We start from the raw sequence: 20,257 nt of genomic DNA on the forward strand, positions 1-20,257 counted from the left end.
GTGTGCAACAGGCTAGCCACACCTACAGAAAATCTTTGACTAGTACTTTTCATCAAAAGCGGCCAATACCTCTCAACTCACCTAACCCATGTTCACTTCCTTCCCATTAGCAGCAAGGGATTAGGGGTGGTAAGAGGAGGATTTATGGGAGGAAAACAGAAACTCTCTTATTCAGTCAGTCAGAGTATGCTTTATTCGAATTTCATTCATAAAAGCAAAAATAAAATACAATAAAACAAATACAAATACATACATTTTAAAACAAGATTAAACTTCAATCATTGGCATCAAATGCAAAGCACACTTCAAGAAAAAGAGAATTTTTAACTAATATTATTAATCCTATATGCATGTACTGTTCTACTTGTATTAATAAGAGAAAGATGATTAAAAAGCATAAGTTAAGATAGTTATAAAATGGCTAATAAAAACACGAAGATAAAACATAACAGAGAATAGTCAAATAGCTAGCAGTCTCTGCAATAGTTAGGAGAGTAGTTAAGTACCTAGCAATCTCCTTCTAATTGACCACGCCCAACCTAAGTACTTTGCGGTGGCTACTGAGACCCATGTCGTAGTGCTGGTGCATATAATACGCAGGGCCACAGTACTGCTATCTGTCCCAAAATTTTTGCACATTGGGGACAACCAAATGCGCCTTGGTACCGCATAGGATTTACAAGAGAATAAAAAATGACCGATGGTTTCTTTAGTAATACCACAAACAGGGCAGGTGTCACAAGATCCACCATTCCACTTAGCAGTCAGAAATTTAAGGGGGAGTGCACCTGCTCGAAGTTGGAAGAGGAGCTTCCTATCTCCAGGCCTGGTAATAGTGTCCCAGTACGATTCTAAACAGGGATACATTTTTGCCTCCAAAAATTCACCAGACATTGAACCAGCACTAGAGTTTCTCCAATGTCGGGAGGCAACCATCTCCCAGTAAGCACTCTTTCAGATACTTTTGGAAGGGAAGATTGCTCTCGTAGGATCTTCCCAAAGTGGGCACATACCAAGCTCGATAAGGGATGTCTTTAATGATTTCAGCCATCCAATTTTGTGGTATACATCAGAACTCATAATGTCTAAAAAACCCTCGGCATAATGTTTAAGTGCAGGGGTAGTCCACAACCTATGCCAATAAATAATCGGACGTAACTTAACTAAATCTGTGACTGCTCTTCTACCCAAATCATATTTTAGGGGCAATAGTGGGGTGCTTTTAGGAACACCGGTTATAGCCCTGAGAAATTTATTCTCCGAGGATTGAAGTGCAGCCACCTTTTCAAAACCCCAAAGCTCGGCGCCGTATAGCGCAGAGCCTATAGCCTTTGCTTCATAAATCTGCAGGGCGGGTTTAACAGGTTTAGTTAAGGATTTTCTGAGCTCTGCGCAGATAGCACCAGACAATTGCCTATGCCTAAGTGTTGCAAGATCAATATGGTGCCGCCAGGTTTTCTCTTTAGATATATGTATACCTAGGTATGTAAAAGTTTTCACTACCTCTAGCGGACGATTGTTCAAAGTAATTTTAGATTTAAAACTTCGATGGGGGTTAAAAATCATAAGCTTAGTTTTGGCAGTGTTAACCTCCAAGCCATACTCCCCACAGAATTGATCAAAAATAGACAAGGCATGCTGTAGACCGCTAGGAGTTTTCGATAGGATGAGCGTGTCATCTGCAAACATTAAAATAGGGATTTTAGTCCCTACTAAAGAAGGGGCGTCCACTTGGGCTGAGAGCATACGGCCCACAACGTCATTAATATATAATGTAAAAAGCACAGGAGCCATCAAACAACCCTGACGAACTCCCCTTTCAACTGGAAAGTCCGCAGTTACCGAACCCATCCCCCCCCATTGGATTCTAGCATAATTGGATTCGTGAAGTCTCATTATGAGGGATAATAATTCATTTGGGAGTCCCTGTTTCTTAAGTACCGACCATAACGTAGAACGAGGGACAAGGTCGAAAGCGGCCCTTAGATCAACAAAAGCCGCGTACAGACTTCCCTCGCCCAACAATACGGTTTTCCACTGTAACAGTGTGAATCGGAAAACCTGGTCGACTGTACTGGTGGAGCGACGGAAACCTGCCTGAAAGGGTGAAAGAGCATTAAACTCCTCCGCCCAATCCAGGAGCCTATTGACGATAACTCGTCCCACAACTTTTTGTATAGTGTCTATAAGGCTTATTGGCCTATAGTTACCTGGCTTGGACCTGTCGCCTTTTTTAAAAATAGGAATGATTACTGCACCTTGCCAGGAAGTAGGTACCGATGCGCCCAGAGCAATGGCATTCAAGAGTAGGTGGATGTACTTACTCCAGCGTTCTTTATCATTAATAAATAAATCCGCTGGCACTCCATCAAGACCAGGGGCACGCCCACTTGCCACTGAACCAAGGGCCATCATAATTTCAGAGACACTGAAAAAAGTTTCCTGGAATTGTTCTACTCTAGTTTCTGGCCCCAAGCTAAGACTATTTGGGTTGGCATACTGTGCTCTAAAGAATGTCACCCATTCTTCCTCAGGCACATTATTGTATGGGGTTTCTGGAAAACCAGATTTTCCCCACCTGACAATGTGCCAGAACAACCGGGAGTCCCGTTTGTTACTGGCTACCAGTAACTCAGACCAATGGTGTTCGTCCCATGCTTTCTTAGCCTTTGATATGCTAATTTTATAATCCCTTCTAGCTGATTGAATTACTAGGGGTTGACCACCTTTAATAGCATTACCCAAGGCTAGACGTGCTTCTCTACATTGTTTGTTATACCACTTGACGGGTTTGAAGATTCTAGCTCCGCTATTTTTTACAGGTTTGAGAAAATAATCTTTAATTGTGGAGAAGAGGGTGTTGTGTATTTCTTCTACCTTATCTAAGCCGGTGTCAAGTGAGTTAGAGAGCTCATTCTATTCCTCTTAATCTTGGGAATTTACCCATTTTAGGTTAGAATTGCACACTACAACAACCTACCAAAGATGATAATGAGGGTCAATTGAGTGACCGGCTGTGCTGGGTTCCCCGCCCTCACATAACAAAAATGTGTCAATCTCCTTCACCACTCCTCCCCACAGGCTGGAGCTAAGGATGGCTTGCGACAGGGTTACCAACTTTGTTTAAAACAAAACATTATTAAACTGATTTAAATCATTTTCTGAACCTTAGATGGTTTAATATCCGAACTGTCCATAACTAAATCTAGTTTCCAATAAACGTTCACAGTATTCATGTTAACCCAGTGAGCTATGTTAACAGCTAGATCTGCTTGTCAAGTGTGTCAACTGTTAAGACAGCTTTGCATGTTGGTGCTCACGCGGCACAGATCTTGGTGTATCTAGCAGTCTCAACTTCCAATTCAAGTCAGATGTCTCAGGAGGTCAACAAGTCTACTGCCGCTCCCACTGTGCAATATGGAGATCACACTTTTAATCTCCATTGCAAGAGCTCAGTGAGTTCATGGATTTGTTGACCAGATCCAGGAGCAATCTGAAGGTCTGAACCTAGTGAAAAAGCTTGGTGGGTTGTGCACTGACCGCAGAAGCCAGCATAGAATGATTTGTATGTATGATTGCAAGAAGGGCTAACTCAATCTTTCATTCTACTGGGGGTGATAGAATGGGGACCTCTCTGTAATAACTAGCACAACTGTGCCAAAAGCAATTCAGTTTGTGTTGTTTGATAGACACATGATCATATTTAGTATAATTGTTCATCTAGGCCTACAAACCATTCAATATAATGCACATTAAGTTTCCCTTCCTAACAGGAAGGCAAGATGCAGCAAACCTGTAAGAAATTGTGTTTATTTGTATGGGGCAATTACTTGGTTTGGGGAGAGCTTGAGGAACGTTAAACGTATCACGTTGTTTACTCCCCATTATAAATGTGGACAAGCTACAAATGTATGTGAGGGAGAGAAGGAGAAAAATTATTCTATTCAAATGACCGGGCAAAGCCCCATCTCCAAACATTTTCAATGTGGCCAGGATCTTACAGGGTCTGTGTGGGTGACTGTGGATGCCAAGGTGCAGGGAAGGCTGGAGTTGAAGGAAGTGTTTTAAGGACACTCCTGTAGGTGCCAGGGTGGGCTGTGAACAGCAACCAGCCCTGGCAATTGCTGTGCGACCGGCCCTGGGAGCAGGGACCGGAGGGAGGTGCTAGCAAAACGCACCACTCCTGATTTTGTTACAGTGGGTCAATAATGCAGCACTGCTGCAAAACCGGCTCCCTGTAACAAAACCGGCCCCCACAGGCTCAAGACCGGCCCCCACCCCTCCGGCCCACATGGGAAATGCCAGGTGCCCGCTACGGGCAGTCCGGCCCTGGTATGGTGCTCATGGGCAGAATAATGCATTTTTAAGGCCACTGCTTATTCCACATCATTATGAATTTGCCACATTTACCTTATTGCCCATCATCTGCTACATGATCTGCAGATTTTGGCAGAAAAAAAAAGTTTCTAGCTCAAGCGGATCAAAAGTTACTAAAAGTGCTGCAACATGTGTCGCCATAAAGTTGAAGGCCCTTCGCAAAGGTTGACTGGTCATCTTTCTTTTTCTTATTGCTATATTTGGGTGTTAATCTGGTGCTAATGCGCTGAAACCTATTCTCAGACAGTGTTAATTAAGGAAACAAGCATTCGCAAAGTCAATAGGTCTCGCATATCTGAGATCTGTTGGCTTTGTCAATGTTTTTTAGACATGTTGCACAGCAACGCGAGCTGCTGTGCAACAGTGCTTAAAGTCACGAAAAAAGTGCTATGATGCAATACGAGGTGTCGGGGTGGAGCAGCAACAACGGGAGGGGCAAAGCAACATGATGGTGGTGTAGGTGAGGGGGAGGGAGCAGTATAAATTGACAGCACAAGGGGGCTTGTATGGGGAAAGCAAAATGAGGGAGGTGCGGGGAGGAGGGAGGAAGCACCAGATGAGGCAGCAACATGGAGAAGGGGTGGGTGGGAGGTAAGGGAAATAAGCACTAGGCACAAGGGGGAGTGGGAGTGGGAGGAGGGAAGAAGAAATAGTACCTCCAATACAGTGCAAGCAGCAGACTGCACTAACTAAGTTGAATCAATCTGCGCTTGGCCCCTGCTCAACAGAAAGAAAAGCAAGTGGCAATTGACATGAGCTGGCCAACTGGGAGTCAGCAAAGAAGAGTGACAATGAAGCCAACAAATGGTAAGCAATGGGCGGGCTACCAGCCGTTACTGTAACAGTACCTTTTGTAAGCAAGAGCATATGCAGTGCATGTGCTGTTACAGGCTCGACCTAAAAATGACACAAGTAATACTGCCACAAAATGTGCTGCATTATGACACATAATTTGCATTTTCTTGCCGCAGAAGGTGGTTCCAGAGGATGGGTGCCAGGAAGGACAAATTTTCTGAAGATTACCTGTGACCCAATTGCTGTCCCCTGACACTACTACACTGCCAAAGTGTAAGCATGCAGGAGTGCGTGTCACACACTAACATGTTTTGAGGAGGCCAAGCTAGACGGCTATTTGTGCAAATTCGTGTCATCTTTTTACAGTACCTGCCCAGTCGAGAACACGAGGGCTTCTTTCAGCTTGGCACGTCTTGTGAGCTGTACTCACGCAGACAATTACCAGCCCTTTCTGTGAGATAAGCAGCAGATTTCAGCACACGTGTGTGCAGATAACCCCATCCACCCCCACCCCGGTAAATTAGAGAGCGAGAGACCCATACACCCGGACCTCTAATGAGACCTCGGGCTGGACAGTGATGGAGCACCTCGGCCCCCTCCAACGCTCATTACCACAAAGTGGAGGGTTTAGGACTAGAGGGGCTGAGTGCACGTGCCTCCCTCCACAGCATCCGTTGAAATAAACACCCTCCCCATTAATCTCACACAAACAGGGCCGTTCTTGCCACCGAGGGTAGACGCGTCTCTTCCGTTTTGAAAGGATGCCACCCACAGTGGCGTAGCCAGAGTGTCGTGGTCCCTAGTTCAAGGAAGGAAATGCCTCCCCGAACCCCCCCCCCCCCCCCGGCCGCTGTTTGAACTGTGAAATACAGCTATGTTTGGGGTTCAGTGGGCATCTCTGAGCGCAGCTGCCACTGCACTTGTGGGTCCAATGGAAACCACGCTCTGGTCACACCCGGAATCAGTCAGACGACAGGTGACTGAAGATACAGATTATTGAGAGGACGGCAGCCAGCACGCACTAGTGACGCAAGGATCTCAGTGCACCCGTCTTTGCAGCATGCACGACTGAGCTTGAAGCAACGCCTTTCAGGGCCTGCGAGGCTGTGCCACTGTGCTCAGAGCACCACTGTTCACGACGCGCACCATTGAACACACAGGTGCACACTTCGGGATTCCCAAAACCGAGCTCAGTGCACCGAGGCACGACACCGCCACCCCTGAGCTCAGGGCGCAACTGTTGACCACCTGCACTTTGGAGCGAAATGCACCGCCCCTCAAGGCCCATTGTGCACAGAGTACCAAGGTACAGGTCTCGCACCAGTGAGTTCAGAACGTTACTAATTCGTACCCACAGTCCTAAGCTTGAAGCATCACTGTACGGGACCAACGCCTCTGAGCTTAAAGCACTACAGTCCAGGACACGGTCCGTACACCATAGCGCAGAACCTGCAACACTGAGCTAGGGGCACCACTGTACACGACCTGCAGCACTGAGCATAACCCTCCAAAGTGCAGGTGCTCAGAGCCCCACTGCTCAGGACTTACCTTACTACGGTCAGTGCACCACGGCACGGGATGTGCACCACCGAGTTCAGTGCACCGTGGCACAGGAGCTCCGCCACTGAGCTCAGTGCACTATGTCACAACCACTGCACTAAATATGTGTCACTGAGCTCAGAGCACAACTGCATAGGTCCTCGGCCGCTGAGCTCAGGGCACCACTTTTTATGAGCTGCACCACTGAGCTCAGTCTACCATGTCACAACCACTGCGCCTCTGAGTTTTAAGCACCACTGTTTAGAACCTCCCTCTCTGAGCTCAGTGCACCACTATATTAGACCTGCACTACTGAGCTCAGAACACCACTGCACAGACTCTGTGCCACTGAGCTCAGTGCACCACTATTTAAGATATGCGCTTCTAAGCTCAGAAACCCACTGCACAGGATCTGTGCCACTGAGCTCAGAGCACCACAGCACAGGTCTTGGACTGCTGAGCTCAGGGCACCACTGTTTGGGAGCTTTACCAATGACTTCGGTGCATCACTATTTAAGCCCTGCACCACTGAGCTCATTGCACCACTGCACAGGACCTGGGCCGCTGAACTCAGAGCACCACTGTTTCGTACCTGCACCACTGACTGATCTAAGTAGCCACAGCACAGACCTTGCACTACTTGGCTCACAGCACTACTGTCCAGGACCTACACCTCTCATCAAATGCACCACCATGCAGGACCCTGCTGTGCTCTGAGCACCACTTTTCAGGACCTACAGCACTAGGATCAGAGCACCAATGTGTAGAACCTGTCACTGTGCGCAGAGAACCACGGCTAGGAAGCACCACTGTTCAAGGCATGCAACTTTCAGCCAAGACCACCACTGTTTAAGGCATGAAACTGTGAACCCAGGCCACCACTGCCCAAGGCATGAAAAGTTGAGCCCAGACAACCACTGTCTACGGTGTGACACTTTAAGCCCAGACCACCACTGTTTAAGGCATGAAACTTTGAGCCCAGGCCACCACTGTTCAAGGCATGAAACTTTGAGCCCAGACCACCACTGTCCATGGCGTGAAACTTTAAGCCCAGACCACCACTGTTAAGGCGTGAAGCTGTGAGCCCAGGCAACCACTGTTTAAGGCATGAAACTTTGAGCCCAGACCACCACTGTTCAAGGTGTGAAACTTTGAGCCCAGGCCACCACTGTTCAAGGCATGAAACTTTGAGCCCAGACCACCACTGTCCAAGGCGTGAAACTTTAAGCCCAGACCACCACTGTTAAGGCGTGAAGCTGTGAGCCCAGGCAACCACTGTTTAAGGCATGAAACTTTGAGCCCAGACCACCACTGTTCAAGGTGTGAAACTTTGAGCCTAGGCCACCACTGTTCAAGGCGTGAAACTTTGAGCTCAGACCACCACTGTTCAAGTTTGAAACTTTGAGCCTAGGCCACCACTGTTCAATGCGTGAAACTTTGAGCCTAGGCCACCACTGTTCAAAGCATGAAACTTTGAGCCTAGACCACTACTGTTCAAGGCATGAAATTTTGAACCTAGGCCACCATTGTTCAAGGTATGAGACTTTGAGCCTAGGCCACCACTGTCCAAGGCTTGAAACTTTGAGCCTAGGCCACCACTGTTCCAGGTGTGCAACTTTGAGCCCAGACCACCACTGTTTAAGTCAGAAAACTTTGAATCAGGCCACCACTGTTCAAGGCATGAAACTTTGAGCCCAGACCACCACTGTTCAAGGTGTGAAACTTTGAGCCCAGACCACCACTGTTCAAGGTGTGAAACTTTGAGCCCAGGCCACCACTGTTCAAGGTGTAAAACTTTGAGCCCAGACCACCACTGTTCAAGGTGTGAAACTTTGAGCTCAGACCACCACTGTTCAAGGTGTGAAACTTTGAGCTCATACCACCACTGTTCAAGACGTGAAACTTTGAGCCCAGACCACCACTGTTCAAGGTGTGAAACTTTGAGCCCAGGCCACCACTGTTCAAGGTGTGAAACTTTGAGCCAAGGCCACCACTGTCCAAGGCTTGAAACTTTGAGCCTAGGCCACCACTGTTCCAGGTGTGCAACTTTGAGCCCAGACCACCACTGTTTAAGTCAGAAAACTTTGAATCAGGCCACCACTGTTCAAGGCGTGAAAATTTGAGCCCATGACACCACAGTACAAAGTGTGAAACTTTGAGCCCAGACCACCACTGTCCAAGGTGTGAAACTTTGAGCCCAGTCCACCACTTTTCAAGACGTGAAACTTTGAGCCCAGGCCACCACTGTCCAATGTGTGAAATTTTGAGCTCCTGCCACCACAGCTCAGAGCGTGAAACTTTGAGCCCAGACCACCACTGTCCAAGGTGTGAAACATTGAGCCCAGACCAGCACTGTCCATGGTGTGAAACTTTGAGCCCAAGCCACCACTGTTCAAGACATGAAACTTTGAGCCCATGCCACCACAGTCCAAACCGTGAAACTTTCAACCCAGACCACCACTGTCCAAGGTGTGAAACTTTCAACCCAGACCACCACTGTCCAAGGTGTGGCACTTTGGGCCCAGACCACGCCTGTCCAAGGTGTGAAACTTTTAGCCCAGGCCACCACTGTCCAATGTGTGAAACTTTGAGCCCAGACCACAGGGCAAGGCCTGCGCAGCTACATTCAAAGCAGCCCTGTTCAGAACCTGTGCCTCTGATCTCAGAGTCAGCGCCCCAGTGCTCGAGGCCTGTATCTGCTGTGACTTGAGAAAACACTGAAGCTGTGTTTGGATTCACAAATGAATCTAAGGGTGATGGCAATAGATTCTGAACTCGACTGGTACACACTAGAAATGTACAAACTAACGAGAAAAGCCATGCGTGCGAGCCACTCTACATTGGTCCCGCCTTGTGAGGACAGGCAAATGTGCATGTCTTGTGTCCCACTGTGATGTAAAGGGCTGCGCGAAGCTCAGTGCTACCCTGGAATCTCCCTTACAGACAATATCTACCCTGCTGCTACATGCCAATGTTAATACATACACGGTGCACCAAACCAGTTCTCCCACTCTGTGGAAGGAAACTAAACATGTCCAACCAAAAGAGACCGAAGACGTCAGTGAAACTGATGCAAATGAAACTCTGCACATTGTATATTAAAATATATATCCATTTGGTGATCAGAGGTGTGAGGGGGCAACGTTCTATCAGTGTGAGAGTAAACGGTGTGGGTATCCTTCACTCACTGGTCATATCTGTCCGCCCAGGCAGTCTACCTTCTTACCAACTCACACACCAACATGGTCACTCCTCTGTTTATCCATCCAACCATTCATCCAACCACGCATCCGTCCTTCAACCTGATCCAGTAAATCCATCTATCCATCCTATCACCCACCCCCCAGTCCATTCACCCACCCATCCATCCATCTATATTCTGTCCGTCCACCCATCTATCCATTCACCACCCATCCAGTTACCCCATCCGTCCATCCATCCATCCATCCAGCAACCCCATCCATTCATCCTTCCAGCAACCCCGTCATCCACCCCTCCGTCCATCCGGTAAAACAATCAATCCATCCACTAGTATACATTAAGCAGCCCGCCCTCCTTAAACAGACATCCATCCATGTGCTCAGTAACGACAAACTCAGCTGCATGCTGTGTGGAAAGTCAGAGGCGCGACGCGTTCTTTTCAGCAAGTGTAACTTTGAACGAAGCTTCACAAACAACTCTCCTATCAGGGGTCACCCTCACAACAAGCGGGCTAAAAGAAAGCTCCGCAAAACACCACCACACTCAGTTGCTTCCATCTGTGACTGAATAACATCTCTCACATATTACGCCGAACCTTAAAACGAGACAGTGTTTGATAAGCATGCAGCGCTGGCGTTTCTTTCATGCTACTCAATGTCCATCGCCGAAGGAGTATTTTGCTAACACCACACTGTACCCGGACATTCTGCACGGTTATGCTGCAAATAACAATCGCCTCAGCGTGTCTGTGCGACTCACCGGCCAAATCTCCAGTCAGAGCACGACACAAGCCAAGACGGACCTCCAAACACTCCTGCCTACCGGCACCGAAGAAGGGCAGTTTAACAAACGTCACAACAACGAGTTTGGTGCTTCAAGAAGCCCTGGCACTTGGAAGATGAGCGAGCTGAGCAGCACAACCGAAAAAACAGCCCCTTTCAATTATTAATGGGCAGCATCTCCCTGCCGTCATCGGCAATGGAAGTGGACGAATCCTAGAGCCGGAGATCTGCCCACTCCCGGCCCAGGAGACGCCGTAGCACTGGAGCTAAACTTGCGTCCTGCCTCCGGTAGGTGCAGTCCACGTCTGCTCGCTTCTGGGAGTCTCTGGGGGTGGCACTAGGGGCCGCCTCTCTCTCCCTCACACCTCAGCACGAGATGCAGACAGAGCCCTGCTCGCCCCTGAGCGATGGTGGTAGGCGTGTGGGGGTGGCGGGGTTGGTCCTCCTATCCCCTCACACCTCCGCCCTGAATGCAGAACCCTCCTCGCCCCTGAGTGTATCTGAGGACGACTGCGTGGGGTCTCCCCTGTTTGAACTGTGAAACCCAGCAATAACCAGGGTTCAGTCGGCCCCGGTGTCACTGCACCTGCTGCACCAAGGGAAGCTACGCCCCTGCCCTCTCACACCCTCACACCACAGCTGAGATGAACTAGGAACCAAACACCAGAGCTTCCCCGGCACCCTGCGAGCTTCAGGGTGCGTCTCCCTTCTCACCCCTGGATATTTCCGAAGGCGGGGCCAAGGGGGCGTCCCTCCCACCCCTCAAACCACTCCTCGGAAGGACTAACAGCCCCACCACCAGACCTACGCCCCCGGCACCCTGGTAGGATATACTCCCAAAATATGTGACGAAGCAGTGGTTGTTATGACATCACGGCATCAGTAGACGTAGGAGTTCGGCTCAAAGTCACTGGGGATAGGTGGGCACTCAGCTGAATGGGTGCATTAAGAAAACTGGGCAGTACAGCGAAGTCCACAACTTGCCCCATAAGATCGCCCTGCTAGGATTCAGAGTGCCCAGGGTCTATGGTGTAGTTGCACTTTTCAGTCCTGGGCTTGAATGTGCAGAGGATGTTTGCATAAATGCCCGCGAGAGCCCGGGTGCGGTGCCAGATCGAAAGTGCGATGTTCGCACTGACGCAGGAAGTGGATGCTAGATAGGGCGGCTGGGATAATAGAACCGATACAAATCCAGAACCCCTCTTTAACTCGTGTGTCGGTAGGAGAGCGTATGTCATCCGGACGCTGGCTAAGCGGGCAGATGTGGCACGAGGGATGCTGGGATGCTCGGTGCCAGAGAGGACGCCCTTGATGGACCAAGGGCTGCCCGGCCACTCTCTTGGCACAAGGGGCACATATAAAAGGCTGCCAGTGGTGTCCCAATATGTCCACAACCTCCCCACCCCGGTCCCAGCGGACACTCTGTGCACCCACAGACTGTCTTTGGCCGCAGTGCCAGCATCTCTCCGCCTGGAGTGAGTGCCACGCAAGGACCAACGTCAGACCCACCCAGTAGCATTCTAGTGCCCGCTGCAATCCCTACCACAGCCCCTTTCCTCCCAGGCACGACCTGTGAACCAGCCGACAATCCATTGCAGGAGCGCAGCGCACCTACCGGCAGCAGCAGCGGGCATCCCAGACCACCGGCGACACAGAGGGCTGGCAGCGCTGCCTCAGAAGCTGGGGTGATTCAGAGGACACGGCTGGGGCTCCGGACCTTGGCGCTGGGCTCGGCGAGGGGTGACAGTGGCGCGGAGTCGCTTTCCTTCCATGCGCTTCGCCAGCAGCAGAGCCAGACCGGAGGGAGGGAGCCGAGGCCAGGTGCAGCGCCCCCGCCCTCCCTCGCGTCACAGAACAGGCGGCAGCTCCCGGCTCCGCGCTCACCCCTCCTGTGCCCCTGTGCAGACTGGCTCTGCGAGGAGGAGCCGACGCCTCCCTGGGCACCGGCCTGGCCGCACCTGGCGACGCCTTGAGGGAAGTGTTGCGCGCCTCAATGCGCAGCGCGCACTTTTTGCGCAGCATTAATTCTCAGCTCACCCGCAGACACATTATTGCGCCTCTTCTTGCTTGGCACCGCTAGCGCCCACACCTTGTCTAGCACCATCACCCCCTCCCCCAAAGACAGTCTCTTCAGTGCTGGCACGTCGCAGGGTTCACAGAGATAAGTCCTTTATCCGAAGGACCAGAGGGCAGATGCCTCTATCCCTGTGAGATTTAGGAACAGCGAGCGTGTGAATTGAAATGGCATTTATTTATATAGCGCTTACTACACCCGACGAGGCGTTGAATAAATGCATTTTATCGCATGACTAACAAACAAGAACTCTATCGCATCCACCCTTCTTTCATTTTGGCAAATAAGACCAGTGGGGTATTGTAAAGGGATGTGATATGTTCTAGATCAGAAAGTTCATTCCAGTAGGACGACGGGATTAGAGCATGTTTCTGCCAATTACAAAATGTATAGGTAATCACTTCTCCGGGCTATGCCAGGTGTTTTTTAGGGGTGCTGTGGGTGCCGAATAAAAAAAATAGCACAGAAGCACAAATGCACCTTCTGCCAGAATCAGCAAATCTCCCTGGGCGGGCAGTGTTGACACCAACCCCTTTTCTATTTACGTTCCTCATAGGCACAAATATAGGCCCCTGGAGTGTGCTGGGTGGGACATTTTTGAATGTACAGTGGGTTATATCCGATCAAGACCAGAGCAACAGTGCGACCCCCCCCCCCCCACCACCACCACCACACACACCCCATCCACGTCGCCAAATGTAGGAAATGAAATCAGTTTGGTGGATAGTTTGTGTCAGTTCTTGAAGGCAAGCGGCACCGACATTCATTTTAGGCAACCAACCTTATTATGCATCATCACATATTCACCCAGAGTAAGAGCGAAAAAAAGGCAGAGAAGGAAACAAGAAGAAGGAAGGGAAAGATAGAAAAACAGTGACAAAGAGAGACAGCAGAGATGAAAAGAATCATTGACAGTGAGACAGAATGACAAGATGTGAAGGGTGTTGGAAGATAAAGGCATGAGGTGAAATCAAAACTAAGCAGTGTTGGTATTCGGTAACCCTGGGCTCTCAGTATCAACTTAGGGACTTTGGCCGGGTTCTCAAAAAAATGTTGGGCCTATGGACTCTTCAAATGTTTTTTTACACATTAAGCAGTAGGAATACCACCCTCCCCTCCCCCTGGCCCCTTCGCCATGACAGATTGGAGCTACGTCCCACTGCTAGTGGTAGTGGATATAATGCATCGTGTACCCTAAAAGGACTATATCAGCTCTACAGTCACAGTCACAGAACTGCTCGACCAGCCAGGATGTTGTCCGTAAACTTAATGCATAACTAGATGCATATAGGTCAGATTTTAATTCCAATTACCGGTTAAAACACCTCGCGCAGCACCGTCACAGCGTGGTATGTGAAGTGTATGTGAGAGCAACAACATCAACACCCGAAGCTCCCTCTCGCGCCCAAGGACGCACAGTTGACAATGCCTGGCGGCCAATCACACCACTTTGACATCACTGCAGCTGCACGCGAGGAGACTGCCAGCTGATGGTGAAGAGGGGCATTGAGGGGCTCTGAGGTCACCTCGCGGGAGCGGGCGACGACGCTGGTCCGTGCCAGGCTCTGCTCCAGACACCGGCGCCGGGGAGCGCAGTCGATTCGGACGACTTTTTAACGCAGTTTTATCTCCACAGGCAGAAACCGAATCCCCGCGAGCCCTTCATTTACTCAAACCGTGTGATCTTAATCTAAGTTACTTTATGTCTGGGTGCCCCGGTTACCTAACAACGATGCGACTGCTTAAAAGCAGACGAGCTCTGTTATTAAGCGCCATATAACAAGAGGACATTTACTCTGTCGGTTTTTTATGTTCATTTTCCTCAGTCTATCCTCTGGGATGCACCCTCTTCGATTGCCGAAGAATGGCAAGTCTGGGGGACGAGGCTGCAGCAGCTGACGTCGCAGCCGGCTTCCCCCTCTCCTGGTCACCTTCCTCTCCAATGAACTGACCTATTAGGGAGCTAAGTGGGTCAGTATTATTTATTTATGGGCAGATTAAAATGTTTCCAGCAGGCCTGCAGAAACAGCACATTATCACGCTTATTTTCCTGGTTCGCAGTGATTTATTTCCCCTGCAAATGAAATTGGCTGCAGCTGGGGGATTGGCCGTAGCTGGGGGATTTCACAGTGACTTGTTCCCTCGTCATCTCTGAAAGAATTAAGGAGCAGCGCACATGGCACTCTTATCTGTTGTTAATGCTTCCAACAAGTAACAAGGCAGAACTTGAAAGGCAACACGGCAGGGGGGAGGAGGGTGCTCAGCTGCTGGTCAGCCTGGCCTCGCAATTAGCGTGATAAATCGAGGTTCAGCTCCTCAAATGGACCGGAGAGAGGCGCATTTGACAAGGGCCTTCTTCTGTGACAGAGAGAACTCGAGAGCGCATGCGCGGTAACTGGGAAAGTGCAACCGCGCACCGGGCCCGCACAGTTACCAAAACTTTTCTACCTGGATAAAATATGTTATCTGTTCATGTTTTGTGCAGCTGTGTTTCACTCGTCCCTTTACTCACTGCTCATTATTCTGCTGTGGATGTTTGAGGGGACCTGTCTAAGTGTTTCACTCAAGATCGGATTGCGATCACAATTAAATCCGGACACTCCCAAAAAGCGGCTCACATTCCAGGATCGTGCCCTTTGACTAGTATCAGGAATCATTTTGAGATATTTTGAGACATTGGTGATAGCTCGAAGCACTTCATTTTTAGGTCTCGCCTGACCCAGCGCATGCGCTGGGCTGGTGAGACTTTTTGAGAGGGCTCCAAAAAGTGCTACCGGACCAGCCTAGAGCTACAGTGCATGTGCGCGGGCACGCGCGCCGCTCTTGACCGCGATTCCTTTCACTTTCGCGGCCGCTTTGATGTTTGTTCGCGATCGCGATCACTTTCGTGGCCGCAGGGCCGCGAGGCATAGCCAATAGGTCTCGCTTTTGGGACCTTATAAGTATTTAGTTATGCAACTGTTGCATGGCTAAACACTTATAAGGTCCCAAAGGCAAGACCTATTGGCTATGCCAATGCTTGTTTTCTGGGTGGATGAGATGGAATAAAATGGCTTAAGGGCCTCAACTACAAAGTCATAAAATAGTCCCCTTGGAAACAAAAATCCCCAATCAATCAATCAATCAAGCAATCAATCAGAACATTTGTAAAGCACACTACTTACCCGTGAGGGTCTCAAGGTGCGGGGGGGGGGGGGGAGGCTGCTACTGCTTGAATAGCCAGGTCTTGAGGTGTCTTCTGAAGGTAAGCAGGTAAACCACTTGTTAAAATAGTGGTATAGTAAGTAATCTCTTTTGCACTATACTTGTTTTTGGGGGTTTTATATATGAGTTGTAAATAGTCTAAGACTGTTTTTGAACTGGAACTTTATGAATGAGTCATTGTTGTGATTTTTGTTTCCAAAGAGGATATTTTATGACTTTATAGTCTGACATGGAGCCCTGCACCTTTGGTCTAAGGGGCCCCTCTCACTTCACTTCTTTCAAGGGCTACAACACCTGATCTGGCTAGGGTTGCCACCTGGCTAGTTTCTAATTTACCCAAAGCCGGTATTTTTTCCTCTGATCAGTATGCATTTTGAACAGCAAACCTAAGGTGAAAGCACTTTAAATATGTTTTAAAGCTGCCTTATTGATTCGTGGCTGATAGTTAAACTAAACAAAGGCAGATAAGTCATGTTAAAAAAGAATGTGAATGTTTTAATGTAAAGAGTCCTCTTTAATTATTGTGAGGTCCATTGCAAAACCTTAAAACATGAACTAATGGCCTTTTTACATTTTTTGCAGTTTTGTATAGGGAGAACTCAGCTCAATGGCATTGGGGCAATTTACAAGAGTATGAGTTACACTACACAAGATCAAATTAATTTTTACCAGAGGCATTGAGTGATTAAATGATTTGCCTTGCATCACAGGATGTTCAGCCGAGGCTGGGACCCAAATGGAGTTCTACAGTTTCAAAGTCAGGCAGCTTTGGCCTTAACACCATATTCGCTTTATTTCGTTTCCTGGGCAAGATGGCCTCAAAGCAAGGCATTTGCTAATGCACACACCCCCTCCTCCAGGGCCTGATGACATTGGGGCCAAGGTGATAACACCTGGCCCCTAGCGAGTCCGAGGATGCTTCTCTACTCAGCGCCTCCCCAGCCCACCATTGTCTCAGGGGGATGGCCTGGCAGGGGAGAGGTCAAGAAAAACACACAGGTGCTACTGCTCCAGGGTGGCTGAGGTGAAGGTGGCCCAAATAGTCACAAAATCACATGGGCACCCAGAGGATCGGGCAACTCTTACCCTCCCCTGCCCACCATGGCCTGAATATCATGGCCTGGCAGGGGAGGGGTCATGGAAAAGTCCCTGTTTCTGTGCCAGGTGGCCAGAGGGGGTCTGAGGTGAGAATGCACCTCAGCCTGGCCCAAGTGTAGTGAAGGTGGCCCAACAGTCAGAGCAGCTCCTGCCCCCTGCAGAGCCTGTTCTCAAACTCACTCCCCCTCAGTGCTATAGCCTGGCAGGGGAGGAATGAAGTAGAGGCCCTAAAAACAAGCATTTACAATGCAATGGTCTCGGCATTGGTAAAGTTAGAGCTATTGGCATTGCTCATGACATTATTTTTGTTTATGTTTTTGTTTTTAAAACATTTAAAGAAACAGCATTGTTATTTACAATGTCAATAGCTTAATCACTCTCAAATGCGAGACCTATTGCATTTACACCCACACACAGAGCCACCTACACACACACTGATTAAGCTATTGACATTGTAAATAACAATGCCGTTTCTTTACATGTTTTAAAAACAAAAACATAAACAAAAATGTCAAGAGCAATGCCAATAGCTGTAACTTTAACAATGCCGAGACCGTTGCATTGTAAATGCTTGTTGTTGTTGATTTCAGTGAAATTACCATTTTTGTTAGCTCTCTGGGTCGGTAATGGGGGGGGGGCACTTTTCTTTTGGTTCCCTAATGGGGGGGGGGGAGGCTTTTCTTTTGGTTCCCTGGCCTATTTTTTGTCCCAGTCTGAACCTGACAGATGTTTGGATGGAGGAGAAAGGGGAGCTGTTCCAGGGAGGTTCAACCTCACGTGCTTGGTGACCTCAGAGCTGTGGAGGAGAATTTTAATTTTCTGGCTACTCCTTAGACCTAAAACCTATATACATCACACACTAGTTCAGAGACTCTGCTCACTAACACCCAACCGCAGAGAAAATCCAACAAACACCAATCTACACTCACTCAGAAGGGGCAGGGCTGGTCTCAATACATCCTCGTGTAACGAGCCTCAGCAGTAGTTTTTCGAAGTTCTATATTCACTTCTTACTTTGGTGGTGTAAAAATGCAATATAAAGGAGAGAAGTCCTCTCTGGGCGAAAGTAAAGGAGGGAAGTGAGACTTACGCAGAGCTTGGGGTAATGAGAATAAGACCGAAGGAGGACAGGCCCGGGAGAGTGGAATAGAAGGTGAAACATGGGAAATAAAGTAGGATAGAAAAAAGGGGGCCTTAGAAATTAGGACATACAATAGCGCGAGTGAGAAGATGGGAGCTGCTGTGACAAGGGGATAGAAAAAGAGAGGGTTACAGGCGGACAGAAAGGGAAAGGAGAATGCCTATGGAAGGGAGACAGCGTGGCGCTGCAAACAGCGTGAAGAGGAGAGCGATAGAAGCAAGGGCGGCGTACAGCAGGATAGGGGAGGGTCAGAGGGGATCACGAAAGGGGAGAGAGGCGCTCGAGAGGCAAACACAAGCAGAAGGGGAGGGCTTAGAGGAGGGGCAGAGCGGTCCAGGAGGGGGCGTGTAACCAACCCGGAGGAAGCGAAAATGGCAGCAAAGTGAAACATGGGAAATAAAGTAGGAGAGAAAAAAGGGGGCCTTAGAAATTAGGACATACAATAGCGCAAGTGAGAAGATGGGAGCTGCTGTGACAAGGGGATAGAAAAAGAGAGGGTTACAGGCGGACAGAAAGGGAAAGGAGAATGCCTATGGAAGGGAGACAGCATGGCGCTGCAAACAGCGTGAAGAGGAGAGCGATAGAACAAGGGCGGCGTACAGCAGGATAGGGGAGGGTCAGAGGGGATCACGAAAAGGGAGAGAGGCGCTCGAGAGGCAAACACAAGCAGAAGGGGAGGGCTGAGAGGAGGGGCAGAGCGGTCCAGGAGGGGGCGTGTAACCAACCCGGAGGAAGCGAAAATGGCAGCAAAATTACAACAAGCGTTCTCAATTGTTTGAAGAGAAGTAAACTGCTATTGCATGAATGCAGGACGAATAGTAACAAATCACTTTTTTTTATAACAAAATCTATAAAAGTAGCAGATCGAACAAGCCGAGGGCACCGGAAGACACCACCGCCTTTCTCCGAGGCAGAGCAGAAATGCCTCGGAGAAAGGGAGCTTCGTTTTCGGATTCGGGGGCGTGTTTTGCTGTTGTCTCCTCCCTGAGACTTCTCGCAAAAAACACGCCCCCCGATCCGAAAAGGACGGGGCCTAATCTGAATGACTGACCTCTTCTCCAATGGCTGGCCAGCATTCAAGAGGCCAGCCAATGGAGAACAGGGGAGAAGAGGGGCGGGTTCAAGCCCCTCTTCTCCAAGTCATTAAATCTCGGAGCGAGACTGCGCAAGCGCAGCCTTCGCAGCCGAGACCTAAAAACGGGTCAGAGGTCACCCTTAGGAAGCAGTGAAACTCCCATTTCCTGACTGCATGCCTTCCGAATCCGATGCTGGTTTTCAGCCACTTAAAAAAAATTAGGACTCCATCTTTGAAGGTGCCTTTCCCATCTCACCAGGCAAGCACATAGCAGTAGCTCAAGGAAGGCTTCAGGCACTTCAGCTGATTTCAGACCACAGTAACCCAACTGTAACCTCAATTGTAGCCTCCACACTGTCTAGAACAAAGAGAGGTGGCAGGATTTTGGCATAAGATGTTTTTCTTTACATCCCAGTGCCTAAAAATGTCTCCAGGGCCACAGGGCCTACATCGCCACTTAACATTCCAAGTAAACATACTTAACATTTCTGATGTAATGTATGGTATATGAATGTGGGAAGTGCTGTCCTGCCAGGGTTGTTACATAAAATAAAAGCAATTTATTTAACAGAGTAACATTGCAGTTCAGTAAAGAATGGACAACAACATTGGTAGTCTCAAGCCCTCGCCATTCAAGAGAATATGGGAAAAAATAGCCTTCATTTGGGGTAAGTGTTGCATGGGTTGCGGGTCTCGATAGATCCTGTTAAATGTATCAGTCCTGCCAATTGCCACTCACAGGAAATAATAGACCAAAATTACCCTACTAGAAATAAGCACTGGTGCTCCTCAGCGTTCAAAAGCCAGTTGGAAACCCTCAGGTAATAATTCCCTACATCAAATCTTAACTGTTTTTGAATGGTTTTGCAAAATATGCCACAGTCTGAAATATATTAAACCAATGTTAATCTCATTTGGACTATTGAGGGATATAAATATTTTTCTCAGTTTTTAAAGGATGTCGTAGGTGC

At 48.8% G+C, this 20,257-nt stretch overlaps 1 protein-coding gene across 5 annotated transcripts in view; it reads right to left on the minus strand.

The window, feature by feature from the left end:
- The window catches only part of HS3ST5 (heparan sulfate-glucosamine 3-sulfotransferase 5), a 552,259-nt gene extending 539,633 nt beyond the window's left edge, over positions 1-12,626 (minus strand). For 3 of the 5 annotated variants that reach the window (XM_085611386.1, XM_085611384.1, XM_085611385.1), the window contains exon 1: positions 12,310-12,626. The gene's annotated coding sequence lies outside the window, so the exon portion shown is untranslated. Of the gene's footprint in view, positions 1-10,671; positions 11,048-12,309 lie in introns of those variants that run through there. The other 2 variants (XM_085611388.1, XM_085611387.1) reach the window with 1 other exon arrangement.
- Positions 12,627-20,257: the final 7,631 nt, after the last annotated feature.

The sequence above is a fragment of the Triturus cristatus genome, chromosome 6, assembly GCF_964204655.1.
Source record: "Triturus cristatus chromosome 6, aTriCri1.1, whole genome shotgun sequence".
NCBI classification, from domain to species: domain Eukaryota; kingdom Metazoa; phylum Chordata; class Amphibia; order Caudata; family Salamandridae; genus Triturus; species Triturus cristatus.